The sequence below is a fragment of the Narcine bancroftii genome, chromosome 6, assembly GCF_036971445.1.
Source record: "Narcine bancroftii isolate sNarBan1 chromosome 6, sNarBan1.hap1, whole genome shotgun sequence".
Lineage (NCBI taxonomy): Eukaryota > Metazoa > Chordata > Chondrichthyes > Torpediniformes > Narcinidae > Narcine > Narcine bancroftii.
This window is the reverse complement of record NC_091474.1, coordinates 244,179,347-244,197,291: the sequence shown is the minus strand read 5'-3', so window position 1 is coordinate 244,197,291 and position 17,945 is coordinate 244,179,347. Positions and strand designations below refer to the sequence as shown.

At 44.7% G+C, this 17,945-nt stretch overlaps 1 protein-coding gene across 2 annotated transcripts in view; it reads right to left on the bottom strand.

Moving 5' to 3' along the window:
* The window catches only part of LOC138737202 (toll-like receptor 5), a 37,974-nt gene extending 21,639 nt beyond the window's left edge, over positions 1–16,335 (bottom strand). The window contains exon 1 of one of the 2 annotated variants that reach the window (XM_069887861.1): positions 16,161–16,335. The gene's annotated coding sequence lies outside the window, so the exon portion shown is untranslated. Of the gene's footprint in view, positions 1–7,590; positions 7,749–16,160 lie in introns of those variants that run through there. The other variant, XM_069887860.1, reaches the window with a different exon arrangement.
* Positions 16,336–17,945: the final 1,610 nt, after the last annotated feature.

The window sequence follows — 17,945 nt, the reverse complement described above, 5'->3', positions numbered from 1 at the left end:
TTGATAGTTCTGGTTCTGTTAAGTATACTATAACATCATCCGCAATTAAACTGATTTTATATTCCTTGTCTTTTATTTTTATTCCTTTTATATTATTATCTATTCTTATCGATTCTGCTAGTGGTTCTATAGCTAGCGCAAACAATAATGGTGATAGTGGGCATCCCTGCCGCGTTGACCTGCTTAAGTTAAATTGCTTTGATATATATCCATTTACTGTCACTTTCGCCAATGGCCCCTTATATAATGCTTTAATCCAATTAATATACTTCTCTGGTAAACTGAATTTTTGCAATACTTTGAATAAATAATTCCATTCTACTCTGTCAAAGGCCTTCTCTGCGTCTACAGCAACTGCTACTGTTGGCACTTTACTCCCTTCTACTGCATGAATTAAGTTAATAAATTTACAAATATTGTCTGTTGTGCGTCTTTTTTTAATAAATCCAGTTTGGTCTAGATTTACCATTTTAGGTACATACTCTGCTAATCTGTTTGCTAATAGTTTAGCTATTATCTTATAATCTGTGTTAAGTAATGATATTGGTCTATATGACGCTGGTGCGAGTTGATCTTTCCCTTGCTTTAGTATTACTGTAATTATTGCTGTTTTACATGAATCTGGTAAGCTTTGTGTTTTATCAATCTGGTTGATTACTTCCAGGAGGGGAGGAATTAATAAATCTTTAAATGTTTTATAGAATTCTATTAGGAATCCATCCTCTCCTGGTGTTTTATTATTTGGTAATTTTTTTATTATCTCTTGTATTTCTACTATTTCAAATGGTTCTGTTAATTTATTTTGTTCCTCTATTTGTAGTTTTGGTAGTTCAATTTTAGTCAGAAATTCATCTATTTTCCCTTCTTTCCCTTCGTTTTCAGTTCGGTATAATTGTTCATAGAATTCTCTAAAGTTTTCCTTAATTTCTTTTGGATTATATGTGATTTGTTTGTCTTTTTTCCTTGATGCCAATACCATTTTCTTAGCTTGTTCTGTCTTAAGCTGCCATGCTAGAATTTTGTGCGTTTTTTCCCCTAGTTCATAATATTTCTGTTTTGTCTTCATTATGTTCTTCTCCACCTTATATGTTTGTAGTGTTTCATATTTTATTTTTTTATCCGCCAATTCTCTTCTTTTAGTTGTATCTTCCTTCATTGCTAATTCTTTTTCTATATTTACTATTTCCCTTTCCAACTGCTCTGTTTCCTGATTATAGTCCTTCTTCATCTTGGTTACATAAATTATTATTTGCCCTCTAATGAATGCTTTCATTGCATCCCATAGTATAAACTTATCTTCCACTGATTCCGTATTTATTTCAAAGTACATTTTAATTTGTCTTTCAATTAATTCTCTAAAATCCTGCCTTTTAAGTAGCATGGAGTTTAATCTCCATCTATACATTCTTGAAGGGATGTCCTCTAACTCTATTGTCAATATTAAGGGTGAATGGTCCGATAATATTCTAGCTTTATATTCTGTTTTTCTTACTCTATCTTGCATACGAGCTGATAACAAAAATAGGTCTATTCTTGAGTATGTTTTATGTCTACCCGAGTAATATGAATATTCCTTTTCATTTGGGTGTTGTTTCCTCCATATATCCAAAAGTTGCATTTCTTCCATCGATTTAATTATAAATTTGGTTACTTTGTTCTTTCTGTTAATTTTTTTCCCAGTTTTGTCCATATTTGAATCCAAATTAAGGTTGAAATCCCCTTCTATTAATATGTTCCCTTGTGTATCTGCTATCTTCAAAAAAATATCTTGCATAAACTTTTGATCTTCTTCGTTAGGTGAATATACATTGAGTAGATTCCAAAACTCCGAATATATCTGACACTTTATCATTACATATCTCCCTGCTGGATCGATTATTTCCTTTTCTATTTTAATTGGCACATTTTTACTAATTAATATAGCTACTCCTCTTGCTTTTGAATTATACGACGCTACTGTTACGTGTCCTACCCAATCTCTCTTTAATTTCTTGTGCTCCAATTCAGTTAAATGTGTTTCTTGCACAAATGCTATATCAATTTTTTCTTTTTTCAGTAAATTTAGTAGTTTCTTCCTTTTAATTTTGTTATGTATTCCGTTAATATTTAAAGTCATATAGTTCAATGTAGCCATTTCATACTTTGTTTATCTTCCCTTTCTGTTTTTCCATCATCACCTTTCCTTCTTATCCATTTCTGCTTTCTTGTTTTGAACACGTTATAAGACAACATTTCTAAAACATCAAACATTTTCCTTATTCTCCTATTTAAAACTTCTTTAACCCCATTCTCCCCTCCCCCTCCTGAGTTGCCCTTTATCCCTTGTCGGACAACCACATCTCCCCTCTCCATTTGGAATTCACTCGCAAACGTCAACTGATTTTGTAGTGACCGTAACTCCTCCCCACCCAGCCCCCCCAGAAAAGATTTCAATTTTCATATGTAACAAAGGTCACTCTTTTAATTCCCTCCTTATTCCCTTTCCCTCCCTTATTAATTCTTATCTATACTCTATATATTTTCCTCTAAATATGGATACATTCATGTATACACACTACATATATATACACACATATACCCCTTTACACACATACATATAGTTCGTGGTCATTTTTACTCTCATTACATCTCTTCATCTCTCTGCTTGTTTTGTAGTTGTTCTGCAAATTTCCTTGCTTCCTCTGGATCTGAGAATAGTCTGTTTTGTTGCCCTGGAAGAACTATTTTAAGTACCGCTGGGTACCTTAACATAAATTTATATCCTTTTTTCCATAAGATCGTTTTTGCTGTATTGAACTCCTTCCTCTTCTTAAGGAGTTCAAAACTTATGTCTGGATAGAAAAAAAATTTTTGACCTTTATATTCCAATGGCTTTTTGTCCTCTCTTATTTTCTTCATTGTTTTCTCCAATATATTTTCTCTTGTTGTATATCTTAAGAATTTTACTAAAATGGATCTTGGTTTTTGCTGCGGTTGTTGTTTCGGGGCTAAAGTTCTATGTGCCCTCTCTATTTCCATTTCTTCCTGTAATTCTGGTCTTCCTAGGACCCTGGGGATCCAACCTTTTATAAATTCTCTCATATTCTTGCCTTCTTCATCTTCCTTAAGGCCCACTATCTTTATATTATTTCTTCTATTATAGTTTTCCATTATATCTATCTTCTGAGCTAACAGCTCATGTGCCTCTTTAAATTTTTTATTAGATTCTTCTAATTTCTCTTTTAAGTCTTCTACTTCCATTTCTACAATTGTTTCTCGTTCTTCCATATTTTCCACTCTTTTTCCTATCTCTGATATGGCCATTTCCATTTTATTCATTCTTTCTTCTGCATTCTTAATTCTTCTTTTTATCTCATCAAATTCTTGTAATTGCCATTCTTTCACTGATTCCATATATTCTTTAAAAAAAGATACATCCATTGTCTTGCTTTTCTCTTCTTCTTCCACTTCTTTCTGTTCTTCTTCTTCTTCCTCTGGATTGACCATCTGTTGTTTCCTTGTTTTCTTTTTACCCTCTTCTTTCTTGTTGTCGTTATTGTCTGTGTTCTGCACCTGCTGCTGTGCTGCAGGTGTCTCTCTCAGCTGTGGAGATCGACTCCGCAGCTGTTCCCCCCTCCCGTCAGTGTGTTTTTTTTCATGCGCATGCGCGATTGCGCACTTTTACTCGGCTCTGCGAGCCATTTTTGTAGTCCCGAGCCCGGGACTTCCACTGACCTGAGGGAGCGGGCTTCTCTCTCCGTAGCGGACCTCTTCGGACAGGTAAGGCCTTCACCTTCTTCTTCCGACATTCTTTCTTCCTCTTTTCTTCCCGTTGTTTTCGACTTTTCTCTCTTCGCTGCCATTTTCTTCTCACCTTTATTTTTACTTTATTATAAATTTTAATCTTGTACCTTTGTGCTTTGTGTGTTTTTTTTTTAACTTTTCGGGAGAGGGCTGGAATTCCCTGCCCTTGCCGGGCAACCACAACTCGCCTTTCCATTTGGATTGCAATTCTGCTCGCAAGCGTCTACTGATTTCACAGTGATGGTTATTCTCTCTCCCCCAACCCCCACAAAAAACACTTTTCTTTAAAAACACATATAACAAAACTCTCTTTTTCCCCCTTCCTTCTTTCCCTTCTCTTTTCCCTCTTTAGTTCTTTACATGTACATTGTTTTTACATCTTTATATATACTTTATCGCCATTCTTCATTCTTATTTCATCTCTTCATATCTCCTTCTGCCCTGCAAATGCTCTGCGAATTCTTGTGCTTCCTCCGGATCCGAGAACAGTCTGTTTTGCTCCCCGGGTATAAATAATTTAATCACGGCTGGAGGTCTTAACATGAATTTGTCACCTTTTTTCCATAAAAACGATTTTGCTGTATTAAAATCCTTCCTCCTCTTTAAGAGTTCAAAACTTATGTCTGGGTAAAAAAAATATTTTTTGACCCTTGTATTCCAATAGTTTATTATCTTCTCTAATTTCATTTCTTGTCCATTCCAGTATATTTTCTTTTGTCGTATATCTCAAAACTTTTACTAAGATGTATCTTGGTTTTTGCTGTGTCTGCGGTTTCGGAGCTAGTGCTCTGTGTGCCCTTTCTATTTCCATTTCTTCCTGCATTTCTGTCATTCCCCCAGACCTTCGGGAACCATCCTTTTATAAATTCCTTCATGTCTGTGCCTTCTTTACCCTCCTTCAGGCCCACTATTTTTATGTTGTTTCTCCTACTATAATTTTTCAACATTTAAATTTTCTGAGATAACAACTCGTGTCTCTTTAATTTTTTTATCACTTTCTTCCAATTTTTCTCTTGTCGTTTACTTCCGTTTCTACAGCCGTTTCCCGCTCTTCCACATTTTCTACTCTTTTCCCTATTTCTGTCATGACTAGTTCTAATCCTTGCTATTTATCTTCAGTTCTTTTCACTTTGCTTTTGATTTCACTAAATTCTAATGACAACCATTCTTTTAATGATCTCATTTGTTCTCAAAAAAAGCTTTATCAACATTCTGTCCATCAGTTTTACCTTCTATTTCTCTGTGAAGATCTTGGTCTTCTTCTTCCTCTTCTTCTATCTCTGTACCTGTGTTTGTGTCTTCTTCTTCTCTTCTTTGTGTCTGTGTCTCTTCTGTTTTTCCTGATGAGCTGCTTGTATCTCTTTGTCGGGCCTCCTCTTTCTGCGCCTCTTGCTGTTGGTTCTCCCCTCCTGGGCTGCTCGTCTGTCAGGCCTCCTCTCGTTGATCCTCTTGTCGGTCACCCCTCCGTCTTTCTCCCTCGTTTGTTTCCTCGCTCCCTCCTCTACCGCCTTCCTCGTCCTCCAGCTGAGTCCCCTGGTGTTGGGCGTCCCTCAGCTGTTCGCGCTGTGGCTGCTGAGCCCCCCTCCCATCAGTGTCCTCTCTTTCCTTTGATTGCACAGCTGCGCACTTTTGTTTGGCTCTGAGAGAAATTTTTGAAGTCCACCAGTCAGGAGGTCGCGGGGATCGGGCGCTCCTCGCCACCACAGTTCCCTGTTCATTCGTGCAGGTAAGGCCTTCTTTGTTCTCCGGCGACTTTTCTACTTTTTTTTCAGTTGTTTTTACTTTCTCCTTCTTGGGTGCCATCTTCTTTCTCTTCTCTGTAACTTTATCTTCTATTTTATTTTATTTTTGTTGTGCTTTGTCTTTTCCTAACTTTTTTCCTTTTTTTCTGGAGAGGGCTGGTTTTCCCGACCGGCTACTACTCCATCACGTGACTCCTCATCATAGGCCATTTTAACTACCCTATCAACCCATGTGCCAACCTGCGTGCCAACCTTGAGAGATTGTAGATTCTCCCAAATGTACAGGAGTTGTGGGATAATTGGGGTATTTGAGAGGTGCATGCTCATGGGCCAGAGGGCCTGTTACCATGCAGTTTATCGAAATTTAAATTTAGGAACAGAGGAAGGCCATTCAGCCCTTCCAGCCTCTCAACCATTCAATACTATCATATGACCTCAGTCCCCCATTCCTGCTTCCTCTCCATACCCCTTGAACCAATGAGGGCCACATCCAACTTCCAGTTGAATTTATCAGCTTCCCCGCACAGGGTGTTGCACAAGTCAGCAGAGGAGGGAGTCAAGAACTTCAAATTCCTGGGCATCAACATCTCTGAGGATCTGTCCTGGGGCGTCCATGTTGAAGAAGACAATCATGAAGAAGGCTTGCCACTGGCTATACGGGCTTGAGGAGATTCGGTACGTCACAACGACTCTCGATAATTTCTACAGGAGTAGAAATTCTGGCTTCTTGTATCACTGTCTGGTATGGAGGTGCCAATGCTCTGGACAAGATAAACACTACAGGGGGCTGTTAACTCAGCCTGCGACATCGGGGGCATCAGTGTACACTCCATCGAGGACATCAACATGAGGCAGTGTCTTAAAATAACAGCCTCTATCCTCAAAGACCCCCACCACCCTGGCCAGGCCCTCTTCACTCTGCTACCATTGGAGAAAGGGTACAGGAGCCTGAAGACAAGCACTCAGCTGCACAAGAACTGCTTCTTCCCTGCTGCCACCTGATTCATGAATGATCGATGAACCACGGACTCTGCACTATTTATGTTTGAAATATACTTTATACCAATATTTGCAGTATAATGTTACCACAAAACAATGATGTGCATGACAATAAATTCTGATTCTGACAAGTCCACCACTCTCTGAGTGAAGAGGTTTCTCCTCATCCCAGGCCCTATCCCAACCTTCTCCGTAGACTGTGACAGCCCCCTCACCCCTTGTCCTGGACTTGCCTGATTTTGGGAACCAACTTCACCTAGAGGATGATCTGGAATCAGCTCCCAGAGGATCCCGCAGAAGTAGCTGGGGTTGTGACATTTGAATGACATTTGGACAGGAACGTGGACAGGAAGGGTTTGGAAGGAAGGGAACCAAACAGGAGCAGCCCAGAATGGTCATGGCCAGCATGTACAAGTTGGGCCAAAGGGCCTGTTCTGTGGTTTCCAACTGTGATTTCAGTTGTAGCCCAACATCAATGTCTGTGTGGTTGGACTGTATAGCATGGAATCAGGCCCTTCAACCCGACTTGCCTGTGCTGGCCAACATGTCTACCCGAGCCAGTCCCTCTCCACACCAGCACATTTGGACCTCCTGTCTTTTGGTGCAAACTTCCCCTTTTCTCCCGCTCCACCACAAAGAGGTACAGGAACTTGAGGTCATAGCGTTACAGAAACAGCTTTTTACCCCTCCGCCAGCAGATTTCTGAACGAACAACGAACCACAGACACAACCTCACTTTTTCTTGCAATAGCTACTTTTTAAAAATCTTGTACAGAATTGTAAGTTAGAGTAATTTTGTACCTGTAAACCACAATACTGTTGCTGCAAGACACATTTCATGACACCTGTTCGTGGCAATGAACCCAATTCTGATCCCAGCAGGATTTCCAGCCTAATGTGCAGGAGCAGGAGCAGGGTACGGAAGGCCAGCCACTGAGATTCAAGCCCCTTGTGATCAGGAGGGGCAGGGGTGGGTAGGCAGCCACTGGCTGATACCTGCAGGGGCAATAACCCGCTTCCCACACCCTGACCACAAAAGCCTCCTGCCCTCCCCTCCAGCACTCACCTTGAGGGGTGAATGGCCAGTCTCTCGCTGTTCCTCAACCTTCAGATAAATGGGGCAGAATTGGCGCGATCAGGGAGGACGATCATTCAGGGAAATGCACGTGCAGCCACTGCTGGGCAGTAGCTCCTTGTGAAAGCATGGATTGTCACACTTCCTCTTCCTCTCTCCTCCAGCCCTGTCTTCCAAGCTGAGGAAGGTGGTTCCTGCACTCGCCTCCACATAACGACCAGGGCAGGATTCCCTGGTCCTCACCTACCACCAGCTTCTGCATCCAACACATCCTTCTCCTCCATTTCCACTACCTACTCCGTGATCCCACCACTAGGCACATTTCCCCCTCTCCTCCTTCTGCAGGGACCGCTCCCTCCGTGACTCCCTCATCCACTCCTCCCTCCCCACCCATTGTCCCCATGGGGCTTTATCCTTGTGACCACAGGAGATGCTCCACTTGTGCCCACATCTCTTCCCACCACCATTCGGGGCCCCAAACAGACCTTCCAAATGAAGCAACATTTCACTTGTGAATCTGCAGGGGTCGTCTAATGCATATGGTGCTCCCACTGTGGTCTCCTTTACATTGGAGACAACGGACGCAGACAGAGAGATAACTTTGTTGAGCCCCTCGGCTCAGTCCACCACAGTAACCTGGATCTCCTAGTGGATGCCCATTTCAATTCCCCAGCCCATTCACTTGCTGACATATCAGTCTATGGTCTCATGTACTGCCAGACCAAGACCACCAGCAAATTGGAGGAACAACACCTCCTCTTCCATCAGGGCACCATCCAACTGGATGGCATTAGCATAGTTTTCCATTAGAAACAACCCCCCACCCCCATTTTCTTCCACACCTCCTTTCCTCTCTCTCTCTCTCTCTCTCTCTCTCTCTCTCTCTCTCTCTCTCTCTCTCTCTCTCCCCCCCCCTCTCCTCTTTTCCCTTGGTCTCCTTTCTTGGAGTCAAAGTCAATTCTCCCTTTTCCTTGCGTCATATCACATCATCATCTTTTAACTGTTGGTCTGGACTCCTCCCTCATCCAATTCTTCCCCCTTTCTCTCCCCACCCTTTAATTCAGATACCTGTCCTTTCTCACTCACACCTCAGGCCCAAAATGTTGGTAATATATCTCTTTACCTCCTGTGGACGCTGTGAGACTGGCTGAGTTCCTCCAGCATCTCTGTGTTTTGAACTCTGGGGATGTGACCCGTGGACAGGGGATCCCTTCAGCACCCTTCCAAATGTCTAGTCAGGGCCCCAGGTGACCCACTGACCCAGGAGTTTGTGGGGTGGGGGAGGTGGGGTGGAGGGAAGGCAATGGTCACAGAGCCACATGGAGTGGAAACAAGCCCTTCAGCCCAACCCGATCAAATCATTCCAGTGACACTCGTCCCACCAGCCTGCATTTGGCTCATATCCCTCTAAACCCATCCATGTATCTGTCCAAATGTTTCTTACACATTGCAATAATACCTGCCTCATCCACCTCCTCCGGCATGCCCGTTTCATACACTCACCCCTCTGTGCACTAACTTTACCCCTAAGATTCCTATTCAATTCCCCCCCACCCCCCACCTTAAACGAGTGTTCTCTGGTTACTGATTCCCTGCGTTCACCTGATCTGCACCTCTCCTGGTTTTGTACACCTCTATGAGATCACCCCTCATCCTCCTATGCTCCAAAGGAATAAAGTCCTGGGCCTGCTCGAGTGGAGTGCAGCAGGAAACTGTAGGTGCTGGGGTCGAGTGCAGTACATAAACGTGTTGGTAAAACTCAGCAGGTCACACAGCGTCCGTGGGAAGGAAGGGGTAACCAGTGTTTCAGGCCTGGGCCCATTGCCCCAGCCTGCTCAACATCTCCCTGTAGCTCAGGACACCAGCCCCCCCCCCCCACCTCGAGTGCTTGCAACGCCCCCGTAAATCTTCTCTGCACCCTCTCCAGCTCGACGACTTCTTCCCTGCAGCATGGTGACCTGCTCTTGGAAAGATGTCGTTAATCTGGAGAAGGTGCAGAGAAGGCTCACAGCGAGGTTAGCTGAACACAACTTGCTGGAGAATGTCAGCGGATCGAGCAGCATCCGTGGGAGAAAGGGAATGGCCGGGGATGAGGATGAGTTGTGGGGCGTGTGGGGAAGAGAACAAAAATGGGGGTATGGGATGGGAAAGGACGGAAGTGGCTCAGAAGGAGGGCACATGTTACCTGAGCCTGGGAAACTCAATGCTTCCACCTCTTGGGCTGTGAACCACACAGGTGGAGGATGTCACTAGGACAGGTGGGCTCAAGTTATGGGGAGAGGTTGGACAGGTTGGCACCTCTTTTCCTGGAGTACAGGAGGCTGAGGGGCACCTCACAGAGGTTTATCAAATCATGAGGGGCTTAGGATGCTTTTGATCCTCAGGTCGATGATTCAGAACTAGCAGGTATTGGTTTAAGGTCAGAGGCCTGAGATTTCAGAGAGGCATTTCACACAGAGGGTGGTGGGCTTATGGAACAAATAACTAAAACATTTGGATAGCTACGTGGACGTATGGGCCGAATGCAGGCAAGTGGAACAGGCTTTGGTTTCAGGGACAGGTTGGGCCAAAGGGTTGCAAAACTCTCGGGATCTGTGACCACATCTGCTCTCACCCTCCCGCCTCCCACTCCCCCACGTGGTCACGCAGCCCAGAAGTGAGCCCTTTGTCCAGCATGCCCCTCTCAGCCGATCCCATTTCTGAAGTATGGAGGGACAGAGGGATCGTGGGGTCCAGGTCCACAGATCCCTCAAGGTTGCTGCTCACATTGTCAGGGGTGGTGAAGAAAGCGTATAATTTGCTGGCCTTCATTCATCGGGGAATTGAGTTCAAGGTCTGTGAGGTAACGTTGGAGCCCTATAAATCTGTTTTGACCACACCAGTTCTGGTGGCTTCATTACAGGAAGGATGTGGCCGCTTTAAAGTGAGTGGAGAGAAAATGTTCCAGTGTAGCAGCTCACTAGAGGCTGAATCGAACTGGCTCGGGAAGTTCCGAATGACATCTCAATGCGATGACTTTTCCTGAACTTTGTCTCAACTACGTCTGATCACTTTCTCGTTCTTCATTTTGCACTGTGACACAGTTGCTATGCCAGGATGTTGCCTGGACGGGAGAACAGGTCATATGAAGCAAGGTTCCCAGGCATTTCTCTTTGGAGCGAAGAAGGATGAGAGGTCTACAAGATTACAAGGAGCGTAGACAGGGTTCTCCTCTACAAAGAACTAGCAACAGGCAAGAGAAACGTTGGTTGACCCCGGCTTCACTTCAAGGACCTCTGCAAGCCTAGATAAAATAGGGGAAAAGATACCTGAACACATATTATATAAATGGGACGAAAAATTGGTACAACATAGAACTTCTCCAGTATTACATCATCTCCTCAATATTTGGAAGAAGATTCATGTAGAAAGAAATAAAACAAATTATCAATTACCAAAACTAATATTGACGCAAAATAAGCTACTCCCTTTTACAATAGACAACCTTCCCTTTAGAAAATGGGAAAAAAAAGGGATTAAAAGAATAGAAAATTGTTTTTCAGGAAGTAGATTCTTATCCTTTGAACAAATGAGAGATAAGTACAATATAACTGGAGATACAGCACTGGCATATTACCAACTGAGATCCTACTTGAAAGATAAATTAGGAAGCAATTTGAGTTTACCAGAGGGAAGTAACCTTGAATATGTGATTACAGATACAATGTTAATCAAAAGATTTATAACAAATATGTATATTAAACTGCAAGAAAAGGAGAATGAGGAAACAAATGGTAAAACTAAACAAAAATGGGAACAAGATTTAAATATAAAGATAAAAAAGGAAACATGGGAGAAATTATGTTCTGGAACGATGAGAAATACAATAAATACGAGGCTACGTATGATACAATATAATTGGTTACACAGACTATACATTACACCGCAAAAGTTAAATAAATGGGACCCAACAGTATCTGATAGATGTTTTCGATGTAAAAAAGAAATGGGAACAACAATTCATGCAATCTGGACATGTGAGAGAGTAGAAAAATTTTGGGATGATCTCAATCAGATATTAAATAAAATAACAGAAAACAATATACCAAAGAATCCAGAGATCTTTCTCCTAAGCAACATAAAAAACAAAGAATTTGGAATTGATTTGGAGGATGCACAAAAAAGATTTGTTAAGATAGCCCTAGCCGTAGCAAAAAAATGTATTATGTCAACCTGGAAATTGGAAGATAATTTGAAAATACAACAATGGTATATAGAAATGAATAAATGTGTTCCATTAGAAAAAATAACATATAGTTTAAGAAATAATATTGAAATATTCGAACAAGTATGGGAGCCTTACATTAAATACAATAGCGAAAACCTACCGGGGACAAACATTACCTAAGTTGATGGAAGGAGAAGGAAAGAAAAGAATGGACTCAGTAGAATTTCTGGTGTATTTTTGTTGAATGACAACATTGTCTGACTGGCTTAATGCAACCTAGATTGTATACCTAAAATGGATGAGAGGGGGGGGTGGGGGGGTGGCTTGGGAGGAGGGAGGGGGGGGGAGAAAAAGTCACTGTATATGTGTGAAAAAGAAAAAGTGTATATCATGGCTAACGTGATTTATGGTGTGAAAAATAAAAAAAAAAGGACCTCTGCAAGCCTGACATGAAAGCCTTATAAATCAACACAGAGCACTAGGAGGATACAGCCAACTGTTTATCCACACCTGGAGCAAGGCGAGAGAGTAATCTCGAGCCAGTTTGAGGAGCGGAAAGTTAAGCGAAGAGCACAGCAGACAGCGGGCAACAATTCAACTATGCCCAACACATGCAGCAACTGTGGCAGAGCCTGCTGTTCCTAGAACAGCCTCAATATCCGCAGTCGACCCTTCTCAACCTACCAGTGACTGCCGGAGCCGCAGCACCCATGGTCGACCAAGGCCAGCGGAGGCCACACACATAAGATCGGGTGAACAACCAGTACCTTTTTCTCTGGGGGGGCAACAATAGCAAAGACCAAAAGACATTGGGTGCAAGGTGAGGAGAGGAAAGATTAGAGGAGACATCAGGGGTTAGTATTTTACACAGAGAATGGTGGGTGCCTGGAATGCATTGCCAGGGGTGGTGGTGGAGGCTGGAACAATAGGGACATTTAAAAGAGTCTCAGACAGGCACATGGATGTAAAACAAGTAGAGGGTTTACGGGTGTGATATAGGGAAGGTTTAGATCATTGTGGTGTAGGTTTACGTAGGTTAGCACACGTCATGGACCAAAGGGCCTGGACTGTGCTGTAATGTTCCATTTACATATGTTTGCCCTATAACCTTCCAGTCCTTGACGATTCTAGTGCTGGCCTGGATACGTCTCATGTATGATGAGCGTTTCTGCCTCAGGTTGTGCATTCTGGGTGAAGGAGACCGCCCCCTCCTCCCTGATCTGCATCAAACCTCTTGCTGCTCACCTTAAACCCTCACCACCTGTGGAGGCTTCCCCTCACATTCCCTCTCACCTCCGACCTCCAGCCCATGCCTCGGGTGACTAGAGTCCAAGGCCGGGGGCTAGGGGGTGGTCACTGAACCAGGTTGGTCTTGGTGTACCAGCCCTTGTTGGTGGCTACCCCTGCACAGACCAGTCGAGTGAGTGCAGCCCCTCTGAACTCCCCACCAGCCTTGGCCTGTGGGGGTAGGGGAGGTGACCTCCACCCTCCAGCGATGACCAGAAGTGAGATGTGAGGGGAGGTGAGCTGAGGAAGGAAAGTCATCTTTACAGCCACCCAAGAGCCATCCTTTGCGATGAATCTCTGACCCCGAGGACCAACATCACTCTCCTCACCAGTACCTTACCTGGGGTTCAGAAGGTCCCCCAACCCACTGACTTCCTCCAGCAGGTTGGGGCCTAGGTCGTGTGCTCCTGTGACCCACCAGGATCTACTGTGACCCACCAGAAGGTTCCATGACCTTCCAGGATGATTTGTGACCCAGCAGAAGGTGCCGTGTCCTGCCTTGGACTCCCATGACCTCCCCTCCCCCCAGTGATTCCTTTGAACAAGCAGGATCTCCCCTGACCTGCCAGGAATGCACATCACCCACCAGGACATTTTATGACCCAGCCAGGACTCCCTGTGACCCACCAGGAGGTCCTGTGACCCATCAGGGATTCCCTGTGACCCACCAGGAGGTCCCGTATCCTGCTTTGGATTCCTATGACCCACCAGTGATTCCCGTGACCCACAGGATCTCCTGTGACACACCAGTGAAATCCATGACCTACCAGGAACTCCTGTGACACACCAGGACATCCCGTGACCCTCCAGGATCTCCCATAAACCACCCAGAGGTTTCGTGACCCACCCGGAGACCTAATGACCCACCTAGAGACCTCCATGACTTGCCAGGAACCCTGGAAACCCTAGGTGCTATTCCCTGTACCCTCATTAACAGAGGACAGAGGAGACAGTCTCAGCCTCCTCAATAAAACTGCACCCAGTGACCACCCCCAGCCTGGGAGGCAGTGAGAACCTTGAGCCACTGGGGCAGGGAAGGGTGGGCAAAAAGGCCTCTGAAACTATTCAGCTTGAACGCAATTCAGGAGGAGCAAAGCAGATCTCACGAACAACACAAACCTGCAGGTGCTGTTGTCAGACAGTTGAGAGGCCTCTCGTTGGACACAGTGACACCTGAACAGTTCACCTCTGCTTTCATTTAACACAACACCCTGTGCTTTTGTCCCATGTGACATGACACCCTACACTTCTGTTTTTAGTCTTACTGTACTGCACCAAGGTTGACTTGCCTGGATAGTGCACAAACAAGGCTTCTCACTGTATCTCACTGCACGTGACGAGAAACAGTTCTGTTCTAACACAATTCAGGAGGATCGGCCTCTATCACAGAACAGATCTGGCAGCCAACACATACCCTGAGGATGGACCCCTCCTGAGTGGGATGACTTGGCCACTCGACGGCTCAAGTCTCAATTAAGGGTCCCGTCCCAGAATTGTTGGCTGACAGTTTGTCTCCACAGATTCTACCTGACTCTATGATCCTTCCAGCCAGTCTTTGTCAATCAGGCATGTACAGCGACAAACCCGACAAAACAGCATTTCTCCAGACATGTATACGTGGAGGTATAATTTAAAATATATATACATATTTTGGGATGATTGTCTTCACCCTCCGCCCCCCAACAACCCCACCATTTTGTTTGAGCGCCTGCCGACATTTTTCCACACCTTGATGAAGGGATTAAGACCAAAACATAATTTATGTATCTTTACCGTTGCTACCTAAAGGAGACTGTTTGACTTGCTGAGTTCCTCCAGCATTTTGTGTTTTTACTTCAACCGTGGTTCCTACAGACATTCGTGCTTTACTCTGTCTACTACAACATCTCTATGAAAGCTCTTCAAGGGGTGCTGGCCCTGAACGAGTTCTCCTTTGCTCTCCGAAGGGAGATCTGAGGGATTCTCTCTCACTGCTCCCCACCTGTAATCCCTGTTGCTTTCAAACTCTATGACCATGTACTCATCTCAAAACTAAGGGGATGATTGTGGACTACAGAAGGGAGTCAGGAAAGCACGGCCCAGTCCTCACTGAGGGCTCAGGAGTGGAGTGGGTCAAGAATTTCAAATTCCTGGATGTCAACATCTCTGAGGATCTGTCCTGGAGCCTCCACGTTGATTCAATCACAAAGAAGGCTCGCCAGTGGCTATACTCTGTGAGGAGATTCAGTTTGTCACTGAAGACTGTAAAACTTCTCCAGGTAGACCGTGGAGAACATTCTGGCTGGTTGCATCACTGCCTGGTATGGAGGCGTCAACTCTCAGGACAAGAATAAACTCCAGAGTGTTATTAACTCAGCCTGCGACATTACAGGCACCAGTCTTCACTCCATTGAGGACACCTACGAGAAGTGGCGTCTTAAAAAAGCACCCTCCTTAAAAAAGGAGCCTCTATCCTCAAAGACGCTCACCCCACCCAGGCCATGCCCGCTTCACTCTGCTACCATCAGGGAAAAGGTAAAGGAGCCTAAGGACAGCTTCTGCCCTGCTGCCATCAGATTCCTGAATAATCAATGAACCAAAAACACGGCCTGACTGTTTGTACATGACTATTTAAATTTTTTTATAGTAATTGTTGTAAGATGGTTATAATATGAAGGTTTGAACAATGATGCAGCTGTAAAACATCGAATTTCACGACTTGTTCACCCCAATAAATCCTGATTCTGGTTCTTCCCTTCCCCCAGCCTCTCCAGGCCCTTCCCTCTCCATTCACAGAGACTTCCCCCCTCCTCCCTTATCCACCCATTACCTCCTGCCTGTGGGACCGACCTCCTCCCCCCACCTTTTATTTGGACGCCTGCTGACATTTTACCAGACCTCAATGATGGGCCCAAGCCCAAAGCATTGGTTCTGTGTTTTTATCTTTGCTACATAAAGGACACTGCTTCAACTGCTGGGTTTCTCCAGCATCATGTTTTTGCCTCCCCCCTCCTCACCTATCCATCACCCCCTCCTCCCCATCCCTAACCCGATTCCACCTATCACCAGCCAGACCCCTGCGCCTCACCTCAGTCTCGTTACATCAATGGCCTCATTCCCTCCTCAGAAGCTGCCAGAGTTCTTCCAGGTCCTGGTTTTGAGCTCCAGGTCCCAAAATCTGCTGCCCTGCTGCCTGTCGCTCCAGCCACCCCTGCGGCAGGGCCTGCTGGTCGCTCGACAACCGCACCAGTCACACAGGCATAGAGCTGGAGCTTTCTGGGGAGGCGTTGTTGTGTGCAAGATGAGTCACACCTGTTCTGTTCTCTGTGAAACCACTCCCTGGGTTTCAACTCTTCCTCCCCATTCCTGCATTAATATGGTGTTTGATGCAGGAGAGAGAGAGAGTGTGTGTGACATAAAACCAAGAGAAAGTTAGTGAACCATGGTGAAAGGAGCAAAACTTTCTGGTGGCAAATGAGATAATTGCAGCAGGGTCCCTTCTGTCATTTAAGAGAAGGTTGGATCTGTACATGGGTGTGAGGGGATTGGAGGGTTATGGGTGGAGAGCGGGAGGGGGGAGCTAGTGGAGTTGTTCAAGTGAACCGGCGCGGACTCGAAGGGCCGACGTGGCCTGTTTCTGCGCTGTAAACTGGTATATGATTATGGTTATATGGAGGTCTCCAGCACAGGAAGAATCAGTGCTGGGACCATTGTTGTTTCTTATCTGTATCAATGATCTGGATGAAATTGTGGTAAATTGGATTAGCAAATTTGCTAATGGACACTAAGATTGGAGGCGTTGTGGACAGTGAAGAAGGTTTTCAAAACTTACAGAGGGATCTGGACCAGCTGGAAAAAAAATTGTCTGAAAAATGGCAGATGGAATTTAATGAGACAAGTGTGAGGTGTTGCACTTTGGAAGGTGTGACAGAGTATTTAGAGGTGGTTTGGGAGGAATTGCTAGAGCAGCTTGCACACACATTTTAAAACACAGAATTTTTGCAGGTCTTTTGCAGAGTACTTTTTGCAAAAGAGCAACGAAGTATCAACATTCAGCTTGCCTGGGAGAGCATGTCAGTTTTGCAGGCAGACAGGTTTGCTCTCAGAAGGTACTTTCAGATGGCCAATTGCCCCGCATGTAAAGCTGCATGTTTAGGTAATATGCGGCTGTTTTGAGGCCACTTGAATGTGCAGGAGGCGCTCTTGAGGTGAGCTACGTAACCCTCCTCCGAGAGGGATAATCAGCTCAGCTCAGTGGCTCCCCCAGCCACCTGAATGCAGCTGGCTGAAAGCAGATGTTAAAGGGTTAGGCTGCTGATCACAGCTGACACTGGGCAGGAGCCGGAGTGTGCTCAGAGCTGCTTCCTGTGCAGCTGTGTCCTTCAGGTGGCCAGCGTTGTGTTTTAAATGCTGGCATCTGAACGGCAATTTAAAGGGCCGCTTCTGCTTCTTCAGGGAGAGTGTGAAACAGAGAGAGAAAGGAGACAGAAATCAGTTCCAGAAGATCAAAGCTGTCAAACACTTGGAAGACTGCCTGGTCAAAGGAGAAGACTGACTGTCTGAAAGATGACCTGAAAGAAGGAAGATCATATGGAGAACCCTGAAGAGGGCAACTTTCGTCAGCAAGACTGATTAAACAGGAATCAGGTGCGGATGTCCTGGAACAAAAGGAATCGCTCTCTGAAGACCAACAAGAACCCTCCTGAGTGGTAGCCATTTGCCTGTTAAGCACCAAAGATTGATGAACCTTGGTAATGCTAACTTCTGGGCATAGTACAAGAATTGCCTGCAACCAGTGAGATTGGACTGGAATCTAAAGAACTTACCTAATCTTAAATACACATTACACACATCTGCGCTTAGTATTAGAGGG